Source organism: Bos grunniens, chromosome X (assembly GCF_055505025.1).
Source record: "Bos grunniens cultivar Pamir isolate PY7600 chromosome X, Bosgru_T2T1.0, whole genome shotgun sequence".
In the NCBI taxonomy this organism is placed as follows: Eukaryota; Metazoa; Chordata; class Mammalia; order Artiodactyla; family Bovidae; genus Bos; species Bos grunniens.
In genome coordinates, this window is record NC_141194.1 from 108,954,643 (window position 1) to 108,965,645 (window position 11,003).

Genomic DNA, 11,003 nt, shown 5'->3' on the forward strand with positions numbered 1-11,003 from the left:
AGGCACAAGACAACTTATTAAAACCGCTCCACCCTGATGCAAACACACCTACCCATCATGGAGATGTGATGCAAGAGTGCAGGCTAAGCAAAACCAATAATGACATGGTGGGAGGAGAGGAGGGAAAAGGTGAGATGCATGGAGAGAGTAACAAAGAAATTTACAATACCACATGTAAAACAGATAGCCAATGGGAATTTGCTGTATGACTCAGGGAACTCAAACAGGGGCTTTGCAGCAGACTGAAGGATGAAATGAGGAAGGAGATGGGAGGGAGGTCTGGGAGTGAGGAGACATGGGTGTACCTATGGCTGATTCTTGTTGATGTATGACAGAAAACCACAAAATTCTATAAAGCAATTATCCTTCATTTTTAAGTTTTTTCCAAAAAGCCAATAAGTACTGAAAAGATTGGGCTTTGGTGTTTATAGAAGAAAAAATGCAGCATAGTTGATTTGATGCCAAGGCATTTCCACAAGGTAGGACTTTAGAATACCCTTTCCTGCAGTGAGAGGCTCCAGGGTTCACCAGTCGATGAACCATTTACCACCTTACCACAGAAAGAATTGGATGCAGTGTTGTTGTTTAGTCACTAAGTCATGTCTGACTCTTTTGCAACCCCATCGACTGTAGCCAACCAGGCTCCTCTATCCATGGAATTCTCCAGGCAAGAATAATGGAGTGGGTTGCTATTACATTTTCCAGGTGATCTTCCTGACCTAGGGACTGAACCCGAGTCTCCTGCATTGGCAGTCAGATTCTTTACCATTGAGCCATAGAGAAAGCCCCAATGCAGTATATCATCTTGTTAAATTAGAAACCACAGCAGCATCTTGAAATATGGACATTTCACATCCACACAGAGGTGGCTAAAAGGCAGGTGGGCCTAGTTTTGTTTCCCCAAGAATCACACCCTAAAATAAGAATTCTATAGCAAGTAGTTTCCTTGGGAGATGTGCTTTGCAGAGGAAGGATGGAGACCTTCCATAGAGATAGGAAGGGAGCCAAGAAAAGGTGCATTTCAAGAAAGATTAGGGGAGCTTAATCCTGCTGGAGAACTCTGCAAGCCTCTGGAGAGTTATCTGAGTTATCATGTTTGAGGATGAGGGAGCTGGGTTATTTATACTCCAGTTCATATGGGTCATGAAGCATCAATTCAGTGACATTTTCAATCTGCCCGAAGCACTGACAAAGTAGGTTTCAGGCATGAGGAAATAACCTCCACAGCACTGACGAGATGCTGGCAGTTTAATGTCTGGCTGGTGTGTGCCACAGTCATGAGGCAGAGGGGACATGGGCAGGATCTGCCACACAGGTCTTCCTCAGAAAATCTCCCAAATATTAGGCCATGAGACAGAGTTTTTAGGCAAACATGCTGTTTCTCCCAAAGTTTATTTTTCTCCCATTTCCTTCAAGCAGATCCCCATTTCCCTTTTTCTATAGTTACATCAGTAGGAAGAGACAAAGGTCCAAAAGAAGAAGCAGGTATTAGATTGCCAGGGCTGCCAGAACAATGTGTCACAGACTGGGTACCATGCACAAGAGGAATTCATTTTCTTTTTTAAAAAATAATTTCATTTTATTTTTTTCTTACTGTTCTGGGTCTTTGTTGCTGCACAGGCTTTTCTGTAGTTGTGGTGAGCAGCGGTTACTCTCTAGCTGTGGTGCACAAGCTTCTCATTGTGGTGGCTTCTCTTGCTGCAGAGTATTGGTTCTAGGGCACACAACTTACAACAGTTTTGCCTCCCAGGTTCTACAGCACAGGCTCAACAGTTGTGGTGCAGAGGGTAGTTGCTTCGTGGCATGTAGGATCTTCTTAGATCAGGGATCGAACCTTTGTCTTCTGCATTAGCAGGCAGGTTTTGTACTACTGAGCTACCAGGAAAGCCCCAGAAATTCATTTTCTGACAGTTCTGAAGCTGGAAGTCCAAGATTAAGGTGTCAGCAGGTCAGGTTTATCCTGAAGCCTCTCTCCTTGGCTTGTAGATGGTGGTCTCCATCCTGAATCTTCAGATGGCACCTTCTCAGTGCATGCCTAACCCTGTGTGACTTTATGTCTCCAAACTTCCTCTTCTTATAAGAACCACATTCAGAATGAATTAGGGCCTACTCATATGACCTCATAACAAACACCCTCTTCCAACAACACAAGAGAAGACTCTATACATGGACATCAACAGATGGTCAACACCGAATCAGATTGATTATATTTTTTGCAGCCAAAGATGGAGAAGCTCTATACAGTCAGCAAAAACAAGACCAGGAGCTAACTGTGGCTCAGACCATGAACTCCTTATTGCCAAATTCAGACTTAATTTGAAGAAAGCAGGGAAAACCATTAGACCATTCAGGTATGACCTAAATCAAATCCCTTATGATTATACAGTGGAAGTGAGAAATAGATTTAAGGGCCTAGATCTGATAGATAGAGTGCCTGATGAACTATGGAATGAGGTTCGTGACATTGTACAGGAGACAGGGACCAAGACCGTTCCCATAGAAAAAAAATGCAAAAAAAGCAAAATGGCTGTCTGGGGAGGCCTTACAAATAGCTGTGAAAAGAAGAGAAGCGAAAAGCAAAGGAGAAAAGGAAAGATATAAACATCAAGAAGAGATGGCAAGAATACACAGAAGAACTGTACAAAAAAGATCTTCATGACCCAGATAATCACGATGGTGTGATCACTGACCTAGAGCCAGACATCGTGGAATGTGAAGTCAACGGGGCCTTAGAAAGCATCACTATGAACAAAGCTAGTGGAGGTGACGGAATTCCAGTTGAGCTATTCCAAATCCTGAAAGATGATGCTGTGAAAGTGCTGCACTCAGTATGCCAGCAAATTTGGAAAACTCAGCAGTGGCCACAGGACTGGAAAAGGTCAGTTTTCATTCCAATCCCAAAGAAAGGCAATGCCAAAGAATGCTCAAACTACTGCACAATTGCACTCATCTCACACGCTAGTGAAGTAATGCTCAAAATTCTCCAAGCCAGGCTTCAGCAATATGTGAACCGTGAACTTCCTGAAGTTCAAGCTGGTTTTAGAAAAGGCAGAGGAACCAGAGATCAAATTGCCAACATCCGCTGGATCATAGAAAAAGCAAGAGAGTTCCAGAAAAACATCTATTTCTGCTTTATTGACTATGCCAAAGCCTTTGACTGTGTGGATCACAATAAACTGTGGAAAATTCTGAAAGAGATGGGAATACCAGACCACCTGATCTGCCTCTTGAGAAACTTGTATGCAGGTCAGGAAGGAACAGTTAGAACTGGACATGGAACAACAGACTAGTTACAAATAGGAAAAGGTCTTTGTCAAGGCTGTATATTGTCACCCTGTTTATTTAACTTATATGCAGAGTACATCATGAGAAACGCTGGACTGGAAGAAACACAAGCTGGAATCAAGATTGCCAGGAGAAATATCAATAACCTCAGATATGCAGATGACACCACCCTTATGGCAGAAAGTGAAGAGGAACTCAAAAGCCTCTTGATGAAAGTGAAAGTGGAGAGTGAAAAAGTTGGCTTAAAGCTCAACATTCAGAAAATGAAGATCATGGCATCCAGTCCCACCACTTCATGGGAAATAGATGGGGAAACAGTGGAAACAGTGTCAGACTTTATTTTTCCGGGTTCCAAAATCACTGCAGATGGTGACTGCAGCCATGAAATTAAAAGATGCTTACTCCTTGGAAGGAAAGTTATGACCAACCTAGATAGCATGTTCAAAAGCAGAGACATTACTTTGCCAACAAAGGTTCGTCTAGTCAAGGCTATGGTTTTTCCTGTGGTCATGTATGGATGTGAGAGTCAGACTGTGAAGAAGGCTGAGCGCCGAAGAATTGATGCTTTTGAACTGTGATGTTGGAGAAGACTCTTGAGAGTCCCTTGGACTGCAAGGAGGTCCAACCAGTCCATTCCAAAGATCAGCCCTGGGATTTCTTTGGAAGGAATGATGCTAAAGCTGAAACTCCAATACTTTGGCCACCTCATGTGAAGAGTTGACTCAATGGAAAAGACTCTGATGCTGGGAGGGATTGAGGGCAAGAGGAGAAGGGGACGACAGAGGATGAGATGGCTGGATGGCATCACTGACTCAATGGATGTGAGTCTCAGTGAACTCCAGGAGTTGGTGATGGACAGGGAGGCCTGGCGTGCTGCGGTTTATGGGGTCGCAAAGAGTCGGACACGACTGAGTGACTGATCTGATCTGATCTGATCCCTGATTACCTTTTAAAGACCCTATCTTCAAGCAGAAGCACATTCTGAAATGCTGCAGTTAGGGCCTCAGAATGTGAATTTGGAGAGGTGCAGAAAATTCAGCCTATGACAGAGAATAATGAGTATATTCATCACTTAGATTTGTAAAATTTCTGTTAAGAAGGAAAGCAGTGTTTTAACCATGCTCAAGCAAATCATTACAGGCAAAAAATGAATAGGTGGAACGTTAACCGCTGTTTTAATTTGGAAGAGACATTTCATGAATTCCTTGGGATCTCAGTTCAGGATGTGAGGATCACCTGCAGTAAGATCAGCCTTGACTTTCAGTATATCTTAGCTCTATTGTATTAAATCCTGAAATGCAGAAATGGCAAGGACCTAACAGAAGCAGAAGAGATTAAGAAGAGTTGGCAAGAATACACAGAAGAACTATACAAAAAGGGTCTTCATGACCCAGATAATCACGATGGTGTGATCACTCACCTAAAGTCAGACATCGTGGAATTTGAAGTGAAGTGGGCCTTAGGAAGCATCACTACAAACAAAGCTAGTGGAGGTGACGGAATTCCAGCGGAGTTATTTCAATCTTAAAAAATAATGCTTTGAAAGTGCTGCACTCAATATGCCAGCAGATGTGAAAAACTCAGCAGTGGCTACAAGACTGGAAAAGGTCAGTTTTCATTCCAATCCCAAAGAAGGGCAATGCCAAAGAATGTTCAAACTACTGCACAATTGCACTCATCTCACAGGCTAGCAAAGTAATGCTCAAAATTCTCAGAATCCTTCAAGCTAGGCTTCAACAGTATGTGAACTGAGAACTTCCATATGTTCAAGCTGGATTCAGAAAAGTCTGGAATCAGAGATCAAATGGCCAACACTTGCTGGATCATAGAAAAAGCAAGAGAATTCCAGACAAAAACATTTACTTCTGCTTCACAGACCATGTTATAAAGCCTTTGACTGTGTGGATCACAACAACTGTGGAAAATTCTTAAAGAGATGGGACTACCTGACCACCTTCTTTGCTTCCTGAGAAACCTGGATGCAGGTCAAGAAGCAACAGTTAGAATTCAACATTGAACAAGACTGGTTCAAAATTGGGAAAGGAGTATATCAAGGCTGTATATTGTCACCCTGCTTATTTAACTTCTGTGGAGTGTACATCATGTGAAATACTGGGCTGGATGAAGCAAGAGCTTAAATCAAGATTGCCAGGGGAAATATCAATAACCTCAGATATGCAGATGATACCACCCTTGTGGCAGAATTCGGGGCAAGACCAATCGAGGGAGGGAGCAAAATGAAAGGGAGAGGGCTGGTGCTTGAGGAACCCACAGGCCATGGGAAGCTCTAAGTCTTTGCACTGCAGGCCACAGGGACAGAGCAGAGGGCCCCAGCAGGGAGCCTGTGGGCATTAGGTCTACAAGTGATTCACCAGCAGTGAGGTGCTGCTGTGGGGCCTCACCCCTGGGACTCAGGGGACTTGCTCAGGCCCGGCTGCAGGCAGTGGGGATGGGGAACCCAGGTTGGATGCTTTCCTGCCTCTCATGGTCTCTGCCAGGCACACACACATACGTACACACACAGAGACAAGTGCCACGTGCAGGCCTGGACCCGCCTCTGCCTCTCAGAGCACAAATGGAGACTGAGGCCCAGAGTGATGGTCAGGCACCTTGGGCCACAATCTCCCAGCCCAGGGACCCTCACTATCCCTCTGAAGAAACCTCAGCATCACCCCCCCTCCAACCCCTGCAGCAACTGGTTCAACAGAAAACAAAGGAGCACAACCCAGCTAAATTCCAGGGCAGCACGAGGGGCCATGCAGGCAACACGGGGCAGGACGTCATTTGCACGAGATCACTCCGTGGCCGAAATTTTCCCCATCCTGCAGCCAAACCTGGATCTGGGTGGGGCTCAACTGCAGCCTCTGCTCCAGCAGCTCCCATCAGGCCACGTCCTCCCAGTTCCAGTGCCTGATGTGGACAGCTAGGGTACAGTGCCAGGTCCGCATATCACTGGCAGCCACAGCATCTCCAGGGTCTTGACACCATTTAAGACGAAACCCGTGTAAGGCTGTGGTAAGGACAGACAGCCTAACTTCATCTCCCAGGGCTCCTTGGGCCTCACGTGGCTGCAGAAACACAGAACCACAAAGATCAGGAGCCTGACACAGAGGCCTCCAAGCTCACAGTCCTGTGCCAGAGCTCAGCACAAAATGCCTGAGCATCTTCCAAGCCTGCTGACACAGAATGATGGGTGGTCACAGAGGCCTGGCTCTTTCCATCCGTCTCCATGCAGTCCACTGACAGGGGGGTAGTGACCCAGAGGACCCGTCCATCACATGGAGTTTGTGGGGAGGTCAGCAAGGAGGGCAGGACAGCAGGAGGCAGGAGGTGAGATGCAAGACAGAGGGCACTGAAACCCGGGGTGCACTGAGGAGGGAGAGTGGGTCCCCTGGCTTCACAGTGCAGTGGCCAGGTTCTGGTCCTCTCCAAGCACACACAGGCACAGTCCTGGGCTTGGCTTCCCCCACCCCTGGCCCCCACTCCACCCCTCAACTCCCGGGCGTCTTCCCTGCCCATGCTCTGCAGATCCCCAGTCTTAGCCCTGGGCTGCTGAGGGCAGATCCATGCTAACCAATCTGGCCTCGGCCCTGGGGCTGCCCTAGACCTCACACGGCCCTGCCAGGTGTCTTCTCCACGCCGTTGGGAGCCCCCTTCCTCCCAGCCCTTCCCACACCATGGCCTCCACTGTCAGCAGATGCCCCGCCTCTGCCCAGAGCCTAGAGAAAGAACAAAGGAGAGCAGGAAACTCTAGGATGGGCATGCTCCTGTCTTCACCAGGGTCTGGGACAGCACCATGCCGGGATCCCAGAATTCAAACCTCAAATAACCCGCTAAGTTATTGTCACCTCGTTCAATTGCCAAGGAGGCGCCGAGGCATAGAGAGATAGCCCATGACTGCAGGGAACCTGACCACAACCACCCCATCCTCACTTCTTTCCTTGTACCTAGAGGGGGGTCCCTGTTCACTGGAGGGGGTTGGAGGTGGAGGAGCAGAACCACGGGCCTGAACCTCAGCAGGGTCTCAGCACCTCGCAGGGAGCCTCCGTTTCCACATGGCTGTGAGGACAGGGACACGGTCCCAGAGGTGCCCAGCACAGAGCTTCTCGGGCCTTCCCTTCCCCGAGCACAGTAAAGCCATGGTTCTCACAGGCGCACAAGGCTCCATGTTATCTCACTCCTACCCTGGAGGCCTGCTCTCCTTGCCCGTGGATTCACCTCCAGTAGCCATGACGGCCATCCTTCCATCCTTGGAACATTCCAGTCTGTTCCTACCTCAGAGCCTTTGTAGGGTGTGAGGAGGCACATCACATCCCCTCGGATTCAGGTGCTGGAGACTCAATCCCAAGTAACCTTACAGTCAATGGAAGGGTCTTCACAGAGCTGATGGAGGTCAAGTGAGCTCATTAGGATGGACCCTCCTCTAACAGGATGGCTGTCCCCATACAAAGGACACAGTTAGAGACAGACAGGGACATAGGAGAACTCAGGTGAAGAGGAAGACAGAGCTCTCTCCAAGCCCAGGCATGCCCACCATGGCCAGCAACGCCCTGAAAGTGAGGGGGAAGAGATGGGACAGACTCTCCCCACAGCCCTCACGAGAGGCAATGTCAGCTGACACCTTGACCTCAGCTACCAGGCTCCTGAACCAACACGGTTCATAGGTTGAGTCACCCAGCCTGTGGGGCCCTGACACGACTGCTGGAAAATGAAGACAGAGGGTCAGCCCTGTCTGGACATCTCTCCGCAGGGGCAAGGGGGTGTGGGGGGATGACTTCTCCATTCCCAGCACCTGGGCACTCTCCTCCACGTCTTCACATCTTCATGCGTCTGTTTATACCCTTATATGGTGTCTGTTTACACCTCCCAGTGTCGGGGGTCCCACAAGTTACTGAGGCTTCACTCCTGATGGAAAGGAAAGGAAAGGAAAACTCATTCTGCCAATACAGCCACTCAACGTGACCAGAACTCACTGACTGAAGAACCATGCAGGAGGAGGCCTGGGGCACAGGGCAGACACTTGAAGTGCTGACACACACCAGCAAACAGCGTTCTGCAAAGGCTCCCCTGTGTCCACTCCCCCAACCACAGGCAAGGGCGCCATTTTCGCACACACTGGCTGCCCCCAAACACCATCATCCGACTGAACTTCTGTTCACCTGCTGGGTGACAAAGGGTCACCCTCTTCACTGGGTGAACACAGCACTATGTTCACTTCAGCCTCTCACCTCTTGTCTTCATACCGCGCAGAGGCATGGTAAATTTGAGTATTCCTGGAAGCTATTGCAATACAGGATGGCTAGGAATAACTTGAATGTATATAGAATTGGTTGGGAGCCCCTAAAATATGTTTCCCCAAATCCAAACTACCTTATCCTGATTTAATCTCCCCTTAGCCAGATTCCCAATATGCCCATGGTCACTGTATAGCCACCCAATACAAGAGCAAGAGGGATGGAGGCACCAGAATGGACACAGAGATGCCCTGAGCCAACTGTGGCTAAACCACCTTTCGATGATTTTACAAACCAGACGACTGGCATATACCATAATGCTAGGGCCGCTTCCAGACCTGGGAACGCCAATGACTCTGAAGCTTAAACTTAAACTTCATTAGCTTTGCTGTTCATCTCTGTCTTATCCAGAGACTTGCAGAAGGGAAACAAAACACTGAGAAAACCCTTGGGACTCAGATAACAAGGCAGAAGGCAGGAAGGTACCTAACCAGAAGCAAGGATAAGGCAATCAGGACAAATTCCAGATAACCAGAATGCAAAAGTAAGTGGGAGTGTGGGTCTTCTCTGGTGGTCTAGTGGTTAAGACTCCTCGCTTCCACTGCAGTGGACATGGGTTCAATTTCTGGCCAGGGAACTAAGTTTCCACATGTCTCACAGAAGGGCCAAAAGAAATAAGTAAAAATTGAAAAGACATCTACATTTACTGAGGGCTCAAAAAATAAAAAAATAAAAAGTACCTGGGAGTGAGTGACTAGCATGTGACCTAAGGAATGGAAAGACAGCCTGAGCTGGGACAACACACAAGGACCCAATGTATGGAGCTGTTTTTCTTCCATGGCTGAGGTGAGAAACCTGGCATGACGTTGGATCAACACTGAGTGGTAGGAAGAGGAAGCAGTTCAGGGGAGGCGGGTTTTTTGAACCAGCATCAGAGAAGAACCATGCCAGGCCAGCACAGCATCGAGTCAAGTAAGGCAGAAACCAAAGACAACCCTCTGAGTCTGTCAACACTGAATTCCCGGGTGGTACAGTCATAGAAACTAATGTGTGCTGAGCTTGAAAGGACCTCCTATGTCCCATGTTCCAGGCCCCACCATCTATGGGGACAGGGAGCAGGTCACAAGTGCTAGAGTCAGGACTGGCCCCTTGGGGGTGGACTCCTATCTCGCTACCATCCACACCCCACCCACTCTGCAGTGTGCCACTCAGAGCCCGCCTCCCTCTTCTCACAGGGAGAGGCATCCTAGAACTTCAGATGTTTCTACAGAGAGTGGTCCTGCATCCAATGAGATTACTGACATACTTGCCTTGCTTACCTGCCTCACACGCACTGATGCCTGGGCAGGGCCCATCTCATCACCTGCCGAATCCACAGTGGTACAGCAGAGTTGATGAGTGTTAAGTGACTCGAAGCCAACAGCCAGCACCTAGTAAGTGCCTGCTCTGCAGAGGCAGCTCTGGAGAAAGTACCAAGGTAAACTGGATGGGGTCTTTATCCTCAGAGGGTTTGTGGTGTAGCTGGGGTAAAAGTTCATGGACACACGTGCGTGCATGCACACACACACACACACACAGAGAAACCACCCAAGGTAAACTTTCACAAAAAGAATACTGTAGAGAGGGTTCTGGAAGGTTGTGGGGAGGAAGGAATGGTCCTGAAGTCAGCCTCGGAGGCTTCAGGAGGACACAGGAAGTGAGCAGGGAGGGATCTTCTGTGAGCAGCAGTGTGGAGTGCTGGGTACCTGGAGAGTCAGGCTGTGGGAGTGGAGGCACAGCCATGACCATTGAGGAGGCAGGGGGAAGTGCTGCTGCAAGAAAGGGAGGAAGGCCTGCAGTGGGGGTCAGAGCCCCAAGAAGCATGGAGGGCAAAGGCTGATCCTGGGCCCAGAACTGTTTTCATTGACCTCATTTGACAGACAGGCAAGATGATGCCAGAGAGTTGCAGGCACTCAAACACGAAGTTGTGGGAGTCAGGGGTTGGTTCCGGGAAACCTGTGTTTTAGGATTTATGGTTATGCTACTAGGGTGGCCTGGGTGGCAGGGGCTTGAGAGGGATTAGAAATCTGCCTGTGTCATGCCACCAAGGGCTCTGGGTTTAAGAGAGCTCAAGAAGCACTGGGCAAGCAGGATATTCTTCCAGAAACTTCTTAAGGATTCTATCTGAGACTCCTCTACTCCTAACTGAAGATTTTAAGCCAGGGGGAACTAAGTGGGAGAGGGGTGGCTGGGAAAAGAGACTCTCATGCTTCATTGAAGGCGTACAAGGAAGGTTCAGGCACAGGCCCTCCACATGTACCTGAGGTGACCCAAACGCTCTGGGGATGTCATTGGAAGGCAAAGCACTCTAGATTGGTACCATAGACACACACTGAGCTCCATGGCCCCCACGCCACCATCCCTGGCATCCCTCCTCAGAGATTCCAGATTCTAGGAGTTGAGCCTTTCTTAAGGCCCCTTGTGTGGTCTGCCTGTCTGGGGCTT